Source organism: Panulirus ornatus, chromosome 1, assembly GCF_036320965.1.
Source record: "Panulirus ornatus isolate Po-2019 chromosome 1, ASM3632096v1, whole genome shotgun sequence".
NCBI lineage: Eukaryota > Metazoa > Arthropoda > Malacostraca > Decapoda > Palinuridae > Panulirus > Panulirus ornatus.
The window spans coordinates 63934221-63954242 of record NC_092224.1 but is presented as its reverse complement, the minus strand read 5'-3'; the positions used below and the strand labels follow the sequence as shown (position 1 = coordinate 63954242).

At 44.5% G+C, this 20022-nt stretch overlaps 1 long non-coding RNA gene across 1 annotated transcript in view; it reads right to left on the bottom strand.

Annotated features, from left to right (window-relative positions):
* LOC139749174 (uncharacterized) overlaps positions 1 to 20022 on the bottom strand; it is a 346908-nt gene that overhangs the window by 232514 nt on the left and 94372 nt on the right. The window contains exon 2 of the long non-coding RNA XR_011712896.1: positions 17897 to 17929. This is a non-coding gene — a long non-coding RNA (uncharacterized lncRNA). The remainder of the gene's footprint in view (positions 1 to 17896; positions 17930 to 20022) is intronic.

Below are 20022 nucleotides of genomic sequence, written 5' to 3'. Positions count from 1 at the left end.
ATCGTTGCCACATGTTGATGGTCACGATGCATCGTTGCCACATGTTGATGGTCACGATGCATCGTTGCCACATCTTGATGGTCACGCTTCATCGTTGCCACATCTTGATGGTCACGATGCATCGTTGCCACATCTTGATGGTCACGATGCATCGTTGCCACATGTTGATGGTCACGATGCATCGTTGCCACATCTTGATGGTCACGATGCATCGTTGCCACATCTTGATGGTCACGATGCATCGTTGCCACATCTTGATGGTCACGATGCATCGTTGCCACATCTTGATGGTTACGATGCATCGCTGCCACATCTTGATGGTCACGATTCATCGTTGCCACATCTTGGTCATTATTCATCGTTGCCACATCTTGATGGTCACGATTCATTGTTGCCACATCTTGATGGTCACGATTCATCGTTGCCACATACTGATGGCCAAATTCATCGTTGCCACATCTTGATGGTCACGATGCATCGTTGCCACATCTTGATGGTCACGATGCATCGTTGCCACATCTTGATGGTCACGATTCATCGTTGCCACATATTGATGGCCACAATTCATCGTTGCCACATCTTGATGGCCACGATGCATCGTTGCCACATCCTTGAGTGAGTCGATCTTCACTAAGTGATGACATTATGGACGTAATATCACCTTTGATCACCAGAGGTCTTTAAGTCTTTGTTAATTACTTCTGGTAGCAATTAAGTCTCAATTAGTCTGAGTTTCTTCTGTCAGGCTGATTTGCAAGGTTTCTATGTAATTAATGTCAGGAGCGCAGTTCTGATCATGTGTCTGTGTGAGAGTATTACTTCTCTGTATTGTACAGGGAGGGAGTTCTATACTCGTGGGGGCTTCCCATGTCTTGAACATCCTCTGTCGCAAACATTTATATTTTCCTGTATGCTGTCAGCGTTTAGCATGTCTTCATTCATTACATCCATCCATCACTTACGAAGGAAGTACGTCTTGAAATCTTTACCAACAAGTATCTTGCTTAATATCATGTTATGTCCTCTGGTTGTTCTATCCCTACATCTCACGCAGAACTGTTCACTAAGTTATTAATGTGTTGATTAAAAACTTTTAAGTTGTGATCAGGTCACCCCTTCCTCTTCTTTCTTCCATGGTGGGTGAATTCAAGGCCTCTAGCCTTTCCCTATTGCTCAGCTCTCTTAATTTGTTGCTTTCCGCTAGACCTTCTCTATCACCAGCTTGTAGTATTTAGGAGCCACCGGTGACCAAATATAAGAAGCGTATTCTAGTTCTGATTTCACGTAAGACGTGACAGCTTGCTTAAGTGTTTCTTTACCTGTAAACTTGAATGCAGTTCTAATATTTTCCTCGTGGACAGTTGGTCTCCTTAAGTATCCTCCTGAGGTAGGACTCGAACCCAGGTCTTTCTCACACACAGATTCCTGCAGCTTATTCCTGCATGATTATAGCCACACTGAGGCCTTCTCTCGCTGTGATCCAACCACAATGCTTTTACTAGGGGTCTTTCCAAGTCCCCTTATAATATGATACAATCCTGCTTGCTTATCACCTCCAGTATGTCCTTTGCATCTGCTGCAAACATACTCAGATACGAGTCCATACCTCCTGGTAAGTATTTTAAGAAGGACCAAAAAGAGTCATGGTCCCAGAAGAGAACCGTGTGGCACTCCGCTGGTGACCTCCACCCATTCTGAGAAGGCTCATCTGACGTGAGTTTTTTTTCTGCTTTTCTCTTGCAAGATTTTATCCATTAAGGTCACCTTCTTATTCCGGAGTGGTAGACTGTCAAATGCCTCCTGGCAACGGAAATCAAAAGGTGTTCGTTACACATGATCTCTTCTCCCTCAAAGCATGTTAGTCTTTCATCGAGGTAATTTCCCCTAAGTGAAAAAGTCATCCATTTGCTTTCTGTCGCTATTTTCTAAAGCCTTGAAGATCACACTCGTCAGGGAAGCTCGTATGTAATCGAGTCCCTCTTCCCGGTATGCTTTCTTATATAATACAGGTATGACATCTGCCTTTTCTTATATAATACAGGTATGACATCTGCCCTTTCTTATATAATACAGGTATGACATCTGCCCTTTCTTATATAATACAGGTATGACATCTGCCCTTTCTTATATAATACAGGTATGACATCTGCCCCTTTTCCACTCCTCTGGCACTTTGAAGGTATCCAACGCTTCCTTGAACAGTATGAAAAAGAAGTTTGTCTAGTGGATTTGCCCAAATCTTCAGTAGATACGATGAAGTTTCGTCAGGACCATGAACTGTAGAGGTTAAAACCTTGATGTATCCTGGTCATGTCTTTTCTGGATATCTCGGTACTTTCTAAAATTTCCTCCCAACTCTTTGGTATTGAGTGTATGATTTCTGTCACGAAAAGAACTCTTTTGAACATATTCAGTTCCTCACAGAACCTTACATCAACCCTTAGAACTCTTCCTTCTGCATATCTGAACCTGAATAGCTGGTCTTTAACGGACAATTTACACTTGATGACCTTAAGGAAATATACTGGATTTTCTCCTGCCTTGTTCACATTTTTTTCTCAAAGTTTCTTTGTTCCTTATTCCATATCCTGCTATAATCGTTCCTTGTTCTCACATAATTTGCAAATGCTGGCTAGCTGGATTGCACATCCTACAACCTCGCCGCCACAGAGTTCGAACCTCCTCTGCTTTTTGAGATCTTATTAAAACCCTTCTTCCTTCTCTCTGATGGTATCCATTTTCTCATAATTCCTCGCCTGCAGACCAACCACACACATATTCGTCTCAGTTTCCAGCCACACCACTGCTCATAATTCCCGACGCCCAGAACCAGCCACGTAACTTTTCCCATCCACGCTGGCTTGAAGACCATCTCACATCCCCGAGTCTTGTTCACGTTCTTTTCCGCCTTTCCCATTCCACTCATGTCTGGTGGTTACTCGAGCTGTCTGTGGTGCGATGTATAACAAGGCTGTGTGCACACGGACCGTCAAGAGGTTGCCGTAGGGCGACTTAGACGCTTGCTCGCCTCTCCTAGTGTGGCTATACAAAGTTCTCTGTCTCCAGAAGGCAGTCACAACCCCCCCGCCACCCTAACACAACACAACCACCATTAACCTTACGCCTCGTTAAGGGAAGTTCGTAAAAAGAAAGTTTACTAACGAGACGGACTCTTCATAACATTAATAATCTGTCGACACCTACATCACTCCTTAGGAAGGACGGCTACTATATATATATATATATATATATATATATATATATATATATATATATATATATATATGTAGATTTATTCATATTTGTTATGCTTTGTCGCTGTCTCCCGCGTTACCGAGGTAGCGCAAGGAAACAGACGAAAGAATGGCCCAACCCACCCACATACACATGTATATACATACACGTCCACACACGCGCACATACATACCTATACATCTCAACGTATACATATAAATACACACGCAGACATATACATATATACACATATACATAATTCATACTGTCTGCCCTTATTCATTCCCGTTGCCACCCCGCCACACATGAAATAACAACCCCCTCCCCCCTCATGTGCGCGAGGTAGCGCTAGGAAAAGACAACAAAGGCCACATTCATTCACACTCAGTCTGTAGCTGTCATGTATAATGCACCGAAAACACAGCTCCCTTTCCACATCCCGGCCCAATAAAACTTTCCATGGTTTACCCCAGACGCTTCACATGCCCTGGTTCAATCCATTGACAGCACGTCGACCCCGGTGTACCACATCGTTCCAATTCACTCTATTCCTTGCACGCCTTTCACCCTCCAGCATGTTCAGGCCCCGATCACTCAAAATCTTTTTCACTCCATCTTTCCACCTCCAATTTGGTCTCCCACTTCTCCTCGTTCCCTCTACCTCTGACACATATATCCTCTTTGTCAATCTTTCCTCACTCATTCTCTCCATGTGACCAAGCCATTTCAAAACACTCTTTTCTGCTCTCTCAACCACACTTTTTATTTCCACACATTTCTCTTACCCTTTCATTACTTACTCGATCAAACCACCTCACACCACATATTGTCCTCAAACATCCCATTTCCAGCACATCCACTCTCCTCCGCACAACTCTATCTATAGCCCACGCCTTGCAACCATATAACATTGTTGGAACCACTATTCCTTCAAACATACCCATTTTTGCTTTCCAAGATAACGTTCTCCACTTCCACACATTTTTCAACGCTCCTTGACTTTCGCCCCCTCCCCCACCCTATGATTCACTTCCGCTTTCATGGTTCCATCCGCTGCCAAATCCACTCCCAGATATCTGAAACAGTTTTTCTCCATTCAAACTTACCTCCCTCCCTCAACCCTACTGTACCTAATAACCTTGCTCTTATTCACATTTACTCTCACCTTTCTTCTTTCACACACTTTACCAAACTCAGTCACCAGCTTCTGCAGTTTCTCACATGAATCAGCCACCAGCGCTGTATCAACACCCCCACGAATAAGCAAATTAAACAACCACGATGACATCACACACCCCAACCGCATATCAACCTTCACCTGTACCCACTTACTCTCCTCTCTTCCTACCCATGCACATGCCTTACACTCCTCATCTCTCTTACCCTTCTCAGTGTTTCTTGTAGCTTTCCTCCCACACCATATATTCTTACGACCTTCCACAAGGCATCTCAATGAACACTATCATATGCTTTCTCCACATCAATAAAAGCATACATACAAACTTGGTTTCTCTAAGTACTCATAACAAATATTCTCTAAAACAAACACACGATCCACAAATCTTCTACCACTCCTGAAATCACATTGTCCCTCCCCCAGTCAGATGCTCGATACACGCCACCACCCTCTCACTCACCACTCTCTCACACAACTTGTCAGGTACATTCAACAAACTTATGCCTCTGCAGTTCGAACACTCAACTTTGTCCCCCACCTCGCCTTTATACAACGGCATTATACATGCATTCCGCCAACCCTCAGGCACCCTACCATGGTGAGGTGCCTGAGGTGTGTATAATCACTTACACACACACACACACACACACATATATATATATATATATATGTGTGTGTGTGTGTGTGTGTGTGTGTGTGTGTATTTTGGCAATAGATTCTCCTTTATGCATTTTTGGTTAAATGTGAAAGCGATTCTCAACTGATTTTATTAACTTTTTATGCAAGTTTTCTGTTCTCCTAGCTAATCTGCTCCGTTGTAAGGTATACTGTATCACAACTTCCCTGAAACAGAACTTCGGAGAAGTTGTGTTCCAGTGTCTTTTACTGCAAAAAAGATTCATTAGAACAGAAAATGCATAGATAGGTAGATAAATAGATAGATAGACATAGAGATAGACAGATAGATAGATAGATAGATAGATAGAGATAGAGAGAGAGAGAGAGAGAGAGAGAGAGAGAGAGAGAGAGAGAGAGAGAGAGAGAGAGAGAGAGAAGATGTAGCTGGACTCTGCCTGCTGGAGGTTACATCGTGAGCAACAAGTCACCTTTGGCAAGATTGCATCCTTTGTGTGACGGTGTGGAACTCAACAGTTCTTGGTTATTGTGCGCTACAGAGGATGAGAAGAGAGTCAAGTCTGACGAGTGGGTGATAATATGAGCGATGAGCAGAGAGAGAAATGATGAACCTCTGGCAGATTAATGTATCTGAAGTGAGTTACATTGTCTAATGAATGGGGGAGTAACTGCATGTCGTGATCAAAGTGACATTTATGTTAGAACATCTGGAGCGGACCACAGCCAGTCTAGTAATGGGGGCAACAAGTGTGGCACAACTTGGAGGAACATATCAATGCTAAAAGTGTGTTGAATTCTTGAACACAGGCTGACACAATTTATATCCCTACGATGCTCATACTATCTATAACGAAGTCTAGTTTCTATATCGTCGCACTATATTGCTGACATAAGAGTATAGAGACGTTTTAGAATATAAGTGTGGACAGAAGGTGTGAGGAACATGGATGATGAAGTCGAAGGGTCATATTGTTGGTGTCAACACAGACAAAGACCAGACGGTAAACCTCTCTGTAACGGCTCACGGAGGTTGAGACCGAGATGAAGAGATCATAAGAGATATAACCAAACGGTCTCCAGCGCCACAGGATGTTGCACACAGGATGGAACGCTGACGAGACGTGCGATAACCATGAAAAGCCAGTTGAGGACGTAGGAAAATACACGTGTGGGATGAGGAGGAAGCGTACGAAAAAAAAAAAAGAGAAGAGAAAACATTACGAACGGAAGAAGTGAAAAGCCAGTTATCACGACACAGTAAAAACGTAAACTACACCACATAACAACAGGAGTTGAAAGAGAGAGAGAGAGTTAGAAAAGAGAAGAAAAAAACCTCGAAATATAATCGAAAAAACGAAAAGAATAACATAAAAGGAAGTGACAGGAACAAGTCGCTGATAGCAAAGGAGAACCCATGAAAGCAAGTGTCTGTAGCAGAGCACCACCAGGAGGCGGAGAAGGGCTGGGGAAAATGACACAAGACAGGTGCAACAAGTCCAGCTCGATGCTTATAAACTTATACCAACTTCAGATGACAACTTCAACTGCAGATACACCAGAATTTTTAAACAGTTACTGAATGTTAGTGACACTGGGAGAATCCGAGTGATGGTTGGGTCGACTTTCGGTGGATGGCTAGACTGGCAGACTGTGGCGCTAGTGAAAGTTCAGATTGTAGCGACGCGTGAGAAATGGCTCACTTGACTGTAAGGATACCAGCGGGTTGAGCAGGGAGGTGCACGGGAGCCGTGTGGCAGGGGTGAAGAGCCATCAAGAAAAGCATTGTCTTTAGATATTGGATGGAGACACAGGTGTCTCCTGTATATGGATGTGTACACACACACACAAACACACACACACACACACACACACATATATATATATATATATATATATATATATATATATATATATATATATATATATATATATACAGCGTGATGTATTCTTTCTTTGTTACTTTCATGTGGCTTTCTGCAGATTGCGAAGGAAACAAACACACGCAATTGTAACAAAAGTAATATGAGAGAGAGAGAGAGAGAGAGAGAGAGAGAGAGAGAGAGAGAGAGAGAGAGAGAGAGAGAGAGAGAGAGAGAGAGAGCATGCGAGAGGTAAGGCGTAGAGGCTGAAGGGCAGTAAACCTTACTGAGCACAGAGGGGAGTGAGTGGAGGTTGCTGCTGGTGCGAAGGATCAGCATCTGCTGGTGTGGTCAGCTACGCGGTGTGAGGACAGCCAGCACAAGCAACCCCTGAGGGATGGTAGGAAACACCACACTGACCTGCAGGTCAGCAGTCACTTGTTCCTCTCTAACACACGACACCAGAGTCCTTTGTACCATCTGATGACGGGAGAGATGAGGGGAAAATGAAACAGTCAGGGATGTTTCTGATGAGGGGTCTTCCAAGTATCATTTCTTTCTTCTCTTTGCTCGTCTGTGTGTGTGTGTGTGTGTGTGTGTGTGTGTGTGTGTGTGTGTGTGTGTCCAGTATCTCTCCATCCCACCTCTCACGCCCAATATTACCGCTAGCACGACACACACACACACACACACACACACACACACACACACACCAGTCACCCAGGAGAGATTGCAAAGCCCCGATAGAGAGACAGCCCACCCGCCCCGACCACCACCACAAGCACTTAACCCACACCAATATCTCATGTCGACTCAAAACACCGTCCAACCCTCCACACGGTACAGTCCATCACTCCTGCCTGCCAGAGGCCAGCCACGGTCGTCACAGAAAGATTCTTGTACGAGTGTTACTTGTAGGTCATCAGACATGAACTATCACCAGCTGGTGGAATATAATCACCTGGTTGTTGATTTGTAGGTCATCAGACATGAACTATCACCAGCTGGTGGAATATAATCTCCTGGTTGTTGACTTGTAGGTCATCAGACATGAACTATCACCAGCTGATGGACTGAAGAGCTCCTGGTTTTGTTACCCCTCGAAGAGAAGACATCTAAGGTATGAAAACTGAATCACTTTAGCTTTGAAAAATTCTTGAAAATAAGTGACATTCAACTCACTACCTAATCTTGATAACCACGTAAATAGCTACTAGTACATTACACACACTGAAGACTAACTCGAGTAAGAGACACAGATATTTGGTCTTCACTTACACTGCCTTCAGGACACTATTCATCAATGTCTCGTGTCCCATTATTGTCCCATCTCGCAACACAAGAGTCCTATACTGCAACACAAGAGTCCTAAACGACAACACACGAGTCCTGAACGACAACACAGAGACCCGAATTGCAACACGTGAATAACAGGCCAGATATCAATTGTGCTGTAGCTCGGGTGTGTGTGTAAGAGCCGACGCGGGATATATGTCTGGATCATTATTGGGGGGAAAAGGTTCAGGTAAGTGGAGGTCTCGCCTTGGCTGACTGATCGCCGTCGTTACTGTCAGTATCCAACAAGAAGGTTTCCGCCCCTCCTTGTGAGAGAGAGAGAGAGAGAGAGAGAGAGAGAGAGAGAGAGAGAGAGAGAGAGAGAGAGAGAGAGAGAGAGAGAGAGAGAGAGAGAGAATATGACCTCACTGCTGGGGGATATGTCTAGAACTCCTCAATACTGCCACGTCTTCCTGGCCTCTAAACCTAACCTCTTATTCCTTGCGATTCCTTAGGCAGGCCGGAGCGTTCCAAGATGCCGTCCTCTGTTGTCCTTGTCCCACATCTCCTCCCGCAACGTCATGGCTCCGGCATACGTGTGTGTGTGTGTGTGTGCTGTAGGCGTTGCCGGCTTTATGTCCACTTGAGGTTACAGAGCGAGTGGAGATCCACCTTTGGCGAGGCTTTATCATCACCAGCTGAAGAACTCACTTCACAGGAGTCCATCCATCCTGTCCCTCGTACTGAATGCAGCGCAGCTTTGGAGCTGCAGAAGCCCCTAGATGAGGAGTCGAGGAGCTATAACCCCAAAGGTCCTAGGGATGTATAGAAATAATGATACATACGCACACACACACACACATATATATATATATATATATATATATATATATATATATATATATATATATATATATATATATATATATATTCATATTCATTACCGGACGCTGTCTGCATGATGTTACAGTGCGAGAGAAAAAAAGGCCTTTGACGTGGCTGTATCATTATCAATGGATGAAAATTCGCACTATCTCACTCCACAGAAGTCCGCTTCTTCCCTGCGACTGGTTGTAGCGCAGCCTTACAACTGCAGGAGCCCCATGAAGTGGGTCCTTGTGTTATGACTATAAAGAATCTAGATGGCCATGACCAAGGTATATAACAACTTATTTCATCTCGACCCAAAAAGCTACCCAAACTATCCGACTTACAACTCCAATGATACGATTGTCTGTGACCGTTGTGTACTGAGTGTGTACTGATCTACATTATGTTACGTAGGAGAATGGTTGAAAATACTGGACTGGTTCATAAATTCTAAGAGTGTTACGAAATCTTTGATGTCTGACTGAGTACCAGATATTCACACACATGCTAGTGATGTTATAACATGTGAGGGTTGTGTAGTACAAGTATGGCTCTCTCTTTTTTATCCTACAGTGACGAACATGGGACTGGCAAAACATGCTCCCATCTTGGTCATCTACTGGTGAAGAGGAACTGGATAAGAACACAGACACAGCGAGGCTCCGAGCGTGCTTATAGTCCTGGCTTTCAAGGGAAGAAGGGTTATAGGTCGACTGGACGATGAAAGGAGAGGAGTTCCACAATGTCCCAGGAAGGAGGCATCATAACGGTCAGGCCTCGTGTGGTTGGTCTCCACATACAAACTATGGGTAAGATGGTAAGCACGCTTGAGTGACTCATCCAAACTTCAGTGTCAAGGACACACGCACACAGATGACGAGGGAAATGGTCAACAAATGATATCTGTAGAATTGGGGGAGGGCAGCGATAGCACGGCGAGAGAGAGAGAGAGAGAGAGAGAGAGAGAGAGAGAGAGAGAGAGAGAGAGAGAGAGAGAGAGAGAGAGAGAGAGAGAGAGAGAGGTGATACCTGAAGAGTTAAAGGGAACGCAAGGCTTCTGACTCCAACCTGGTTGATAAAGAAGTGGTGGGAGAGCCCCTCCCTCGTCTCGATGGAAGTCCCACGTTGGCAGTGGCACCCACAGGTAGACACACATGCGATGACAACCACCCCGCGCCCCCCACACCTACGGTGACGCATCTACGGTGGTGCATATGTGGTGGCATTCTCATGGTGGCACCAGGGCAGTGACACCTACACAGTGGCACCCACGCCCGTCCACCTCCGTGTACCCGAAGGTCCCCGACATCCTGAACATAAAAGAGGAACATCAGACCACAATGGCTCATAAAAGACATTATTCGCCGCACTTAACGTTGTGTGGACACAAGACATTTATGGAGCAGCGTGCAGGCGGGCTCAAGACAGTCATGGAACAGTGTGCGGGAGGGCACAAGACAGTCATGGAACAGTGTGCTTTAGCGTCGTTAATCAGCTGACGGAGGCAGACTCTGTCCCGGCAATGTAAACAACACTCGGAGAGCGGCAGCCAAATTGAAAATTCCTCTCAGCTGAGGCATTACGGGAGCGTGAGAGCCAGCTGGTCCACCCAGCCCACACCATCAACATAGCACATAATGGTGGGCTTTACGGAGGACAACGCAGCAATATGACACCTTCCTTGGGGAATCATAAGGAACAAAATACTTTACGAAGGAACAACAAGAGGGAGGAAGTTCTGGGCATAGTCCAGCAGTGAAATATATTCTCTCTCTCTCTCTCTCTCTCTCTCTCTCTCTCTCTCTCTCTCTCTCTCTCTCTCTCTCTCTCTCTCTCTCTCTCTCTCGCACACGAGGGGGGGAAACCTTCCTGCTGGATACTGACAGTAACGACGGCGATCAGTCAGCCAAGGCGAGACCTCCACTTACCTGAACCTTTTCCCCCCAATAATGATCCAGACATATATCCCGCGTCGGCTCTTACACACACACCCGAGCTACAGCACAATTGATATCTGGCCTGTTATTCACGTGATGCAATTCGAGACAATTAATGTGCAATGAAAGAGACAAATCGAGACATAAATTTCAGTTGATTCCACGCAGTACGGGCGAGGGGGAAAAAAAAAAAGATAAATTACTTATATCGCGTTATCCATCAGTTAGTACAGTCTGTTATGGCCAATGTACAGATGAACAATTCAAATGGTCAGTATCATTAATAAGGTAAATGACATCCCCCTAGAAATGATCTAACTTCCAATGTAGAAATGATATCGTATTCAGTGTTACAAGACTAAAGTAAATATTGATCTATATTTCTATGTAGCTCCGTGTTTCCCACCATTCCCCAGGGCGGCCCGTCCTGGCTCACTGCAGATGATGTCCCTCTGCAGCAACAACCTTCCCTCACTCCTCCCTACAAACTCCCTCTTCCTCACTCGTTCTCCTACGTCTATCTGCTTCGTCTCTCAACGTCATACAAGTACCTGCTTCTTCAGTTTCTCCATCACACGCTTCTCGCACTCTGCTCCTCTCCCAGTGAGAGTGAGCCTCCGTGAGCAGTCAACCCGTCTCCCCTGGCCAGCGTCAACGATCACCCTTAGCTAATGTCTGAGAATACATCGTGGAGACGACTTCGAGGCTCAAGGCAAGCAAATGAGTGTCAACTGGATGCCCAAGGAGCCTCGTCTCCCTTTCCCTTTCCAATAATATTCAATTCAACCTTGTCGATCCTATCACTCCAATTGGCCGGGCTATCCCACACCTACCCAGCCACTGCACTGCCCCCAGCCTCCACTCACTACCACCTCAGCAGCGAGTGACACCACGACCGTCATCCTACCCTCTGCCATAAAGGATGTCAGAGGCACACTGACACCAACTCTCCCTCCATAATCCCAGCAACTGCGATGATGCAGCAGTTTATGATGCCACCCAACAGAGGGCGTTGCTCTCAAGGTGCTAAGGGTCAATGTACCAAATGTGTGTTAATGAACAATCAAAATTCTAAACTTTTATAAATGATAACCATCTGGCGAGGTATGAGGCTTCCTCTTCCCATCACGCAGACTGAACACATGTATCAGTCTAGCAGACATGGATTTTGGAGAATATTGATGTACATTTTAAGTACTTTCCATTCCATGGGCTTATCTCGTAAACTTACAGAATAAATAGCGAAAGTATTGCATAATACTACAACATACTAAGCACACACGATAGAATAGCCCAGATAACCATCAGATGGTCATCTGTCGGGACGTTAAACGCACGATCCATCTGGCGTTCTCTCCTTCAACCGAACGAGACTCCATAGCTTTGTGGCCCATGTGTACAGTCCTTCTCACATTCTCATGCATGACAAGCGGAGTAACTTACATTTTCTTTTATGACTAAAATCTCAATTTGCTGCCACTGAGAACTTGGCATCATAAATATGGATGCCATCAGCTTCGTCTAGTCCGAGCACTTACCGAGCTTCAAGTGGCCAAGACACATTCCTCAACGCAACCTGAAGGAGTGCGCCTCTGTGCTATCCCCGACCCTAGCTCTCCTACTTATTGTCCGTCTCAAGCACCCAACTTTTCCTTCTCCAAAGCGCTCCTCGGTGAAGCCCATCCTAAATAATAAAAAGACAGTTCTAACACCTCCAACTAAAGCCCTCGTAAGTCCCACTTTTGCTATATCCAGTCTTTGAAACTCTCCTCAACCCCAACTTTCTCAAAGACACAGGATATCATTCCATTCTCTCTGATCACTAACATAAAGGCTTCAGTGGGGCAAAGTCTATTGCCGATCTCTCGTACGTGACTCGTCCCTGATCCTCCTCCCTCACAGGTTTGTGGCGAGTCTTGCGTCCAGACCCTCAGCATCTCCAAAGCATCTACCTGGCTGTAACACAAGTCTTCGATTTCTAAATCCTTTTCTTTGGCTTTCCTGCTTGTCTCTCCGTTCCGTGGCCCACACCTTCCTCTTAACGTTGGTCTATTCTAGCAGTCGTTGACTGGGCGATTGGTCCCTCCTCTCCTATCAACAATGGTGTCGTCACTCAGGGTTCTCTCTTATCGACCAGTCTCCTCCTGCTCTCTACAAACGACCTCCTCTCCTCGGTATCTAACCTTAACTGTTCTTACGCTAATGTTCCACTCTGGATACTTCAGTTAATTTTTCCTGCCATCCTCACTCTACTGCTACTACTACTCGTTCTCTTTCTGGTACTGAAGACCTCTCTTCTTTCAAACTCGGGCCAATGCGTTATCTCGGGATGAGGAAGTAGAAACATGGTGAAAATTCAATATCGCTAAGTCACAACTTCTTCCTACAATCTGAAGTGTATCTCAATCTAAGAGTCACTTTTTACCCTCTAGTCAGTTTCAAACCATAAGTCATCCCTGCAATAACAAACCACTCCCTATACTGCATTCTAAAAAAACAAGTGAGGTTTTCCCTCTTGGGCTCAGCCCTCTGTTCCTGACGGCTACCCCGCTAACGCGGGAAATGGCGAATAAGTATGAAAAAAAAAATAATTTAGGTTCGTGAAACATTTATCATTATTTCGAAACCCATGTTGATAATCGCTTATGAATCTGATATCTAAAAATCTAATAATTTCCTCCCACATTTTTCTTTCTAGATATACGTATTCCTATAACCAAAACACGGCGAAAGTTGTCAATACGAGACGCCATAGTGTGGGTGCCACTGTGGGGTTGCCACTGTAGGGAACAACAAAATAGGGAGGGTGAAGTGGGCTGCCATTATGTGGGTGACACAGTAAGTATGTCCCTATGGGATGTGACATGGAAGGTATGCCATCCACCCGTGTTGGTAGCCATCCCCTTGGGGCGGGCGGCTACCAAGTCTGGACGGCATCTTGAACACCACAAAGGTGATAATGAGAGTCAGAAATGTTGTTCAGATGCAAAATATCATCCCCAGTTACAGACAGACGAACAACAGCAAGACATCTTGTTGACAACGGAGGAAAACACACACACACACACACACACACACACACATAAAGCGTCATCGCTGACAAGAACGTGGAGGCAGCCTCGCACCGAGGAGTACCCAGAATATTGCCTCGTATGTGAGAGGGTAATACGAGTCCCATCACGGTGGAAGGACACAGCCATAAGGAGCGGCATGTGACCCTAGGCTGCTGGGAGACCCACGTACTGAAGACACACAAGTGCATCAAATCATGATCACCTTGCGCGCGCTGAATGTTTATGTTACGCTCTGTCGTTGTGTCCCCTCCGTGACTCTCATGGTTCATCCTAAACGAAGCTCTTTTAACACACACGATTATCGGCCTAATTTGTTAAACGGTCTTATACATCGTCTAACATACGTGGACCTACGATGACCAGAGACACTCGAGGGAGGAGGAGGAGGAAGAGGAGGAGGAGGAGGAGGAGGAGGAGGGCGAGCAGACTCAGTGATACGTCTTACATGCGGCCGAACGAACCAGCGAAATGATTCGACTTATCCTCAAGTCCCCAACATCACCAGCTGCAAAATCTATTTTCACTCTTTGTGGGAAGACGAGCATTCATGACAGATGATGGAAGGAGGGGGACGATGGAGTGAGGAGAGGCAAGACTAGTGAGAGGAAGGGTCGAGCAAGGCTCTCAGGAGGGACGACTCCCACACATGTACATACGACAACACAGATGACCCTCACCTCTCAAGCGTCGAGTGGTTTGGGGAGGTCGGGTGTGTACGTGGGAAGGACTGAAAGCAGATGATCTAATGGTCCGTGACGAGATTGTGTGTTAGGGAACAGTAATAGTCGCTGGCAAAGCGAAGGGGTGGGATGGGTGGGTGGGGGGTGTGGGCTTAATGGGGCAATCGCTGCAAGCAGCAATTACTAAGGGGGAGGGAAGGGGGGGGGCGTAGTGGGAAATTTGCTTTCAAAGGACTGGGGCCGCTTGTTAGCCTGGCCGCCAACCGGAGCTCTGAACGCATCTGTTCGCATACACTTGTTGCCAACGCAGCCACACGGCTCTCGCTCCCACTCCCTTACCTCCAGTTTGACCTTTGCCATGAAACTTTCATAGGAAAGCGTGAACGATAGTAATTTTCCTGCCAGTCCGCTGGCCCCTTGAGAAAAGAAATACAAGTTTGAATGATATCTCGTGAAGCAGGATAACGAACTGATAAAAGATATCCTTGAAGTAACTACCTTGCTTGATCTGAAGGCGATAAGCGTCTTTGCATTCACTACATGTTTAAGGGTAATTTACCCCAGAATTCTACCACCTTAGAGCCCTATCATTCTTGCCCATGCTGGTGTTACATCTCTTCATATCTTCATTCTGATATTTCTGGTCATCGAACATCTGTCCGACGTGAAGAACTCCGAAGTTGTCGAAATCATTTACTATTCTGAACATTGTCAAAAGACCGCCTTAGAACCATCGCTGTTAAAGGGAGAAAATGATTTTAGGTCTTTGTGTCTTTCCACATAAGACTTATTTACGAGAGAATGGATTAGTTTGAATGCTCTTCTTTGAACTCGTTTGGTGATCAGACATGAACAGATGATTCCAACCGAGGTCTGATCAGGGTATTGTAGCAAGTCAATATTGTACTTTTTGGTCTGATCTTTACATTCTTGATATGAATCATAGAATCCTTTTTGGTCTTAATGCATCAAGTCATTACTGATAATTACTCCAAGGTCTCTCTGTTCCCTAACTTCATTTCGAACGCCAAAGGTCATCATTTTACATATGTCTACGTTGACATACACCTACCAATACCTCCGACAGCTTCATCATCAGTCATGTCTGAACCTCTGCGAATGAACCTTCAGGCAGTCTGCACTGTGACTGGGGTATATTTACTATTCCCGTGCCATCAGTCAACTTCGAAGATCTGATGTCGAGTTTCCTCTGCACGTCGGTGACGCAGATGATGAAGAGTAAGGCTCCTGGTGTCTGAGCCTTGTGGAACACCTCTGTTCCACCATTCAACACCACTCATTGCTTCCATTTTGATAGCCAATCGCTATCCAGGTACACCTTCGATCTCCTATATCATCAGCTCTGATCTTACTTGGCGATCTTTTGTGGGCAAGTTTGTACATCGGAGGATATCTTAAGTGTCCCAGTTGAACACGATCCTTTACTCTGAAAACTATATTGATCGCAGGTTATCACCTCAATAAATTCGTGGAATCTTTAATGATTGTGTCTCTGATTATTGTCTCTAATATTTCTTTTTCCCCAGGACCAAAGCAAGGCTGACTGGAGGGTAGATCAATGTGCATTTTTGCATCTACTTTTTTGGAAATCTGGTTTCACGTGAGAATAACACAGCTTCCTGTCATCTGGCATTCTTCCTCCACGCAACGATCTGTTAAATATTTTGGTGATCGAAATACATATTTGAAGGTTAATTCGATGAGTATTCTCGGGCATGTGTCCTCTGTATCAGCTGACTTGTTCGGATCTGATGTGTCTAAACATTCACGAACTTCGTCGCATTCAATATTTTCACACCAATCTTTTCATTTTCAGTCCATCCCCCGAAAAAAAAAATACGCTTCATGTCCGTGGTATGTTAGATGAGTTTCCGATGATGAACAGTGAATCGATATATCTGTTTGGATGGGAAACCATTTATGTATCGTTACCAGACAAGTGCAGTTTTTCATCTGTTGACAAGCCAATAGCATCAATGATCCTCTTTCCTTGTTTCTACCGTATCAAAATGCTCCTCCTAGTCTTCCTTCGCGTTATGATAAACGGTTTTTTAAAGTTTTCCTTTTAAGGTTTGATTTTCTTCCTACACTGTATATTGTACATGTAATATCTATCTATCTATCTATCTATAAATATATATATATATATATATATATATATATATATATATATATATATATATATATATATATATATATATATATATATATCATGGTTCTGTTTGTTACCAGCCGAGTTTGATACCCTGTCAGCCATTCTTAAACAACTGATTAAAACTAATTCACTCAGGTCATTCCATCCGGCTTCTCCCTTTACACAACGCCGTTGCATATTCCTAGGGAAGCTGATCCTCTCTGGAGGAGGTATTGCATACCTGAAATGTCTCCACATCCTCTCGTGTCCAAGAATCTAATTCAAATTAGGTTACCCGTGTCCTGGCGCAGCCTGACAAACGAACACTGCCACTTTACCATTAGGTTATCATCCTGTTGTTTTCCTCGAGATGGAAAACGATAATTTACGATGACTCAGGCGATACAGTGACTGTTATTTGCTAATCAAGTCTCTGTCAAAGGACATCACTCTATCTTAGTTGTCATCACCACTTGTTAGCCCTCGAATCATTCAATTTATATGTTAATCTTTACTGAAACTTATTATTGTGTTTCTCTCTTGGTCATCTTCGAGGTCCTAGTTCATACTGGTTTGTTTAAATCAACAACAATTACTGCCTTTCTGTTAGTCACTTAAGTCTGGTATGTGAAAGGTTCTGGCATGTGGAGGGTCCGGTGTGTGGAGGGTCTGGCATGTGGAGGGTCCAGTGTGTGGAGGGTCTGGCATGTTAAGGGTCTGGCAAGTGGAGTCTAGTATATGGAGGGCCTAATGTGTACAAAGAAGCTCACGGGATGAAGAGACAACAGGAGACCTGATGATACACAAGCTTATCTATGGTCAAAGCCTAATACAAATTTTGGAAGAAACAATAGAGAAGAAGAAGGCACCTAGTAACCCAACTCTTCCTTTGGCTCAACTTTTGGGGAAAAAAAGGGGGAAGAGACACCGTGTAATACAGAGAAAGCGCACTGCCCTGGAAATCTAACTGCAAAAGGTGAACGCGGAAAAGTCACTTACCTTAAACGAAATGGACTTCACCGGGACTGGATTCTGAAATAGAAAAATGGAAAGTTTATAATTCTGTGATCACAGTACTAACTTTAAAAAAAAAGAAATCATCTGGAAGTGGGACTTTTATCTACAAATGAAAGATATCACATAAGTATTTGTCAAATCTTGAGTTAAAGGTAATTGTAGTTGCATTTATTCCCTCTTCCTCAAGGAGGATCTGTTCCTCAAGGAGGATCTGTTCCTCAAGGAGGATCTCTTCCTCAAGGAGGATCTCTTCTGCCAATACATGGTTCAACCGTTCCTGGTCTGAGGCCATTCAGGAAAGGGATCTGGCAAATCGGGCTCGGAAGAACTCTCTTCCTTCTGGCTCCCATTCAGCATCTATCACTGCCCATCAACATTGAAAGTACATTATCCGTGAGGCGAAGTGTTCCTTTATTCATAGGAAGGGTGATAACCTCTCCTCATCATCCACTGATAGGTCTTCTGGTCTACCTTTCCTTCACTGTAGCTGTCTCTTTTTGGTTCCCCTTTCTACTCTAACTCTACCTTGGATGCCTGCTATTCCTTCACCCTCTTACTAATCCTATGCCCCTCCCTTTAATCTCTTTTCGGACTGTCCGAAAAGCGCTTCTCTCTCTGTAGCATCCATCCCTGTGTACTGATAAAGTGTGCCTCTGAACTTGCACCTGTGCTTGCTCGTCTTTTCCATTTGTGTTTGAAGTACCAATAATTTACCTTCCCCTAGAAAGCATACATTGATACATCCCATCTCTAAGAAATGTGACCATTCTGACCCCTCTGCTATTGTCCTATTACTTTGATATCTGCCTTTTCCAAAGTCTTTGAATCCCTCCTCAACTACCATATCCTTAGACACCTCGAAACTCATAGTCTTCTCTTTGATCACCAATTTGGCTTCCGTAAGAGGAGATCCACCGGTGATATTCTTTTCTAACTTACTAATGTCTGGTCATCATCCCTGAAAGATTTTGGGGAAGCCATGTATAATTGCTCTTGACATATCCAAAGCTTTTTGACAGGGTGTGGCATCGGGGTCTCATTTCTGGGCTCCCTTCTTTTGGCTTAAGTCCCTCACTTTGCTCTTTCATATATAGCTTCCTCTCCGGTCAATCCATCTCTGTTGTTGTTGATGGATTAGCCTTCTCAGTTTTCTCCATCAACAGCTGTGCTCCTCAAGGTTCTGTCCTGTCCCTTACACTTCCTCTCTTTTTTCTCAACATTTCCTCTCCTTCACAAATAATTAAACGCACACATACGCTGACGACTCAACGCTGCATTCATCCGCATCTTTCAGTTCTGTTCCTTCTCTCACTCGTTCTGCATCTCTTCTTGACTAAGCTTTCTTAAAATCAGACTTGTGCAAGATATCTCAGTAGGGTAGACAAAATCTGGGTAAGTTTAATGCTTTCAAGACCCAGTTTCCACCCCTCTCTCTATCAAGTATTCCTGAACTCTTGTCTCTCTTTTGACGAATCTGTAATTCCACCTCTTGACTCGAAAAAACATACTTGGTATTACTGTAACATCCACTCTTTCTTAGAAACCCCACATTACGGGAATAGTTATGTCTACCTTTTAAGAAACTGGGTGTTCTGTTTAGCTGTCGAAACTTCTCTTTTTGTACAGTTGCTCTGTTTATACAAAGGACCGATTCGTCCTTGTATGGAGTATTGCTCTCACATCAGGGATGGTTCTAGCTCTGCATACTTCCTTGACAGAGTTGAGTCAAAAGCGGTCCGACTTAAAAAATGGCCTAGGCTAACTTCCAAACTACGCCTACGCCGCAATGGTGGTTCACTTTCCCTCTTCTATGAATATTACTTTGGTTTTTGCTCCCGAGAGCTGGCTGCTTGCGTGCTCCCCACCTCTAGGTAGACCACACAATACTCCGTACTGAGGTCCATTGTTCTCAAGTCCCTTGGAACACTACCTGACCCAGCACATACGATCACACTTGCTCTGACTGACAGCCAATCTTTTGTGTCAATATGACTAGTATTTACCCAGAACCTCCCAAGTACACACTATATACTTTCGTCTAGGGTCTATCCAGCCTAGAATTGGTCTATGGAGGGTCTGTTGTATGGAGAAGCGTGGTATGTAGAAGG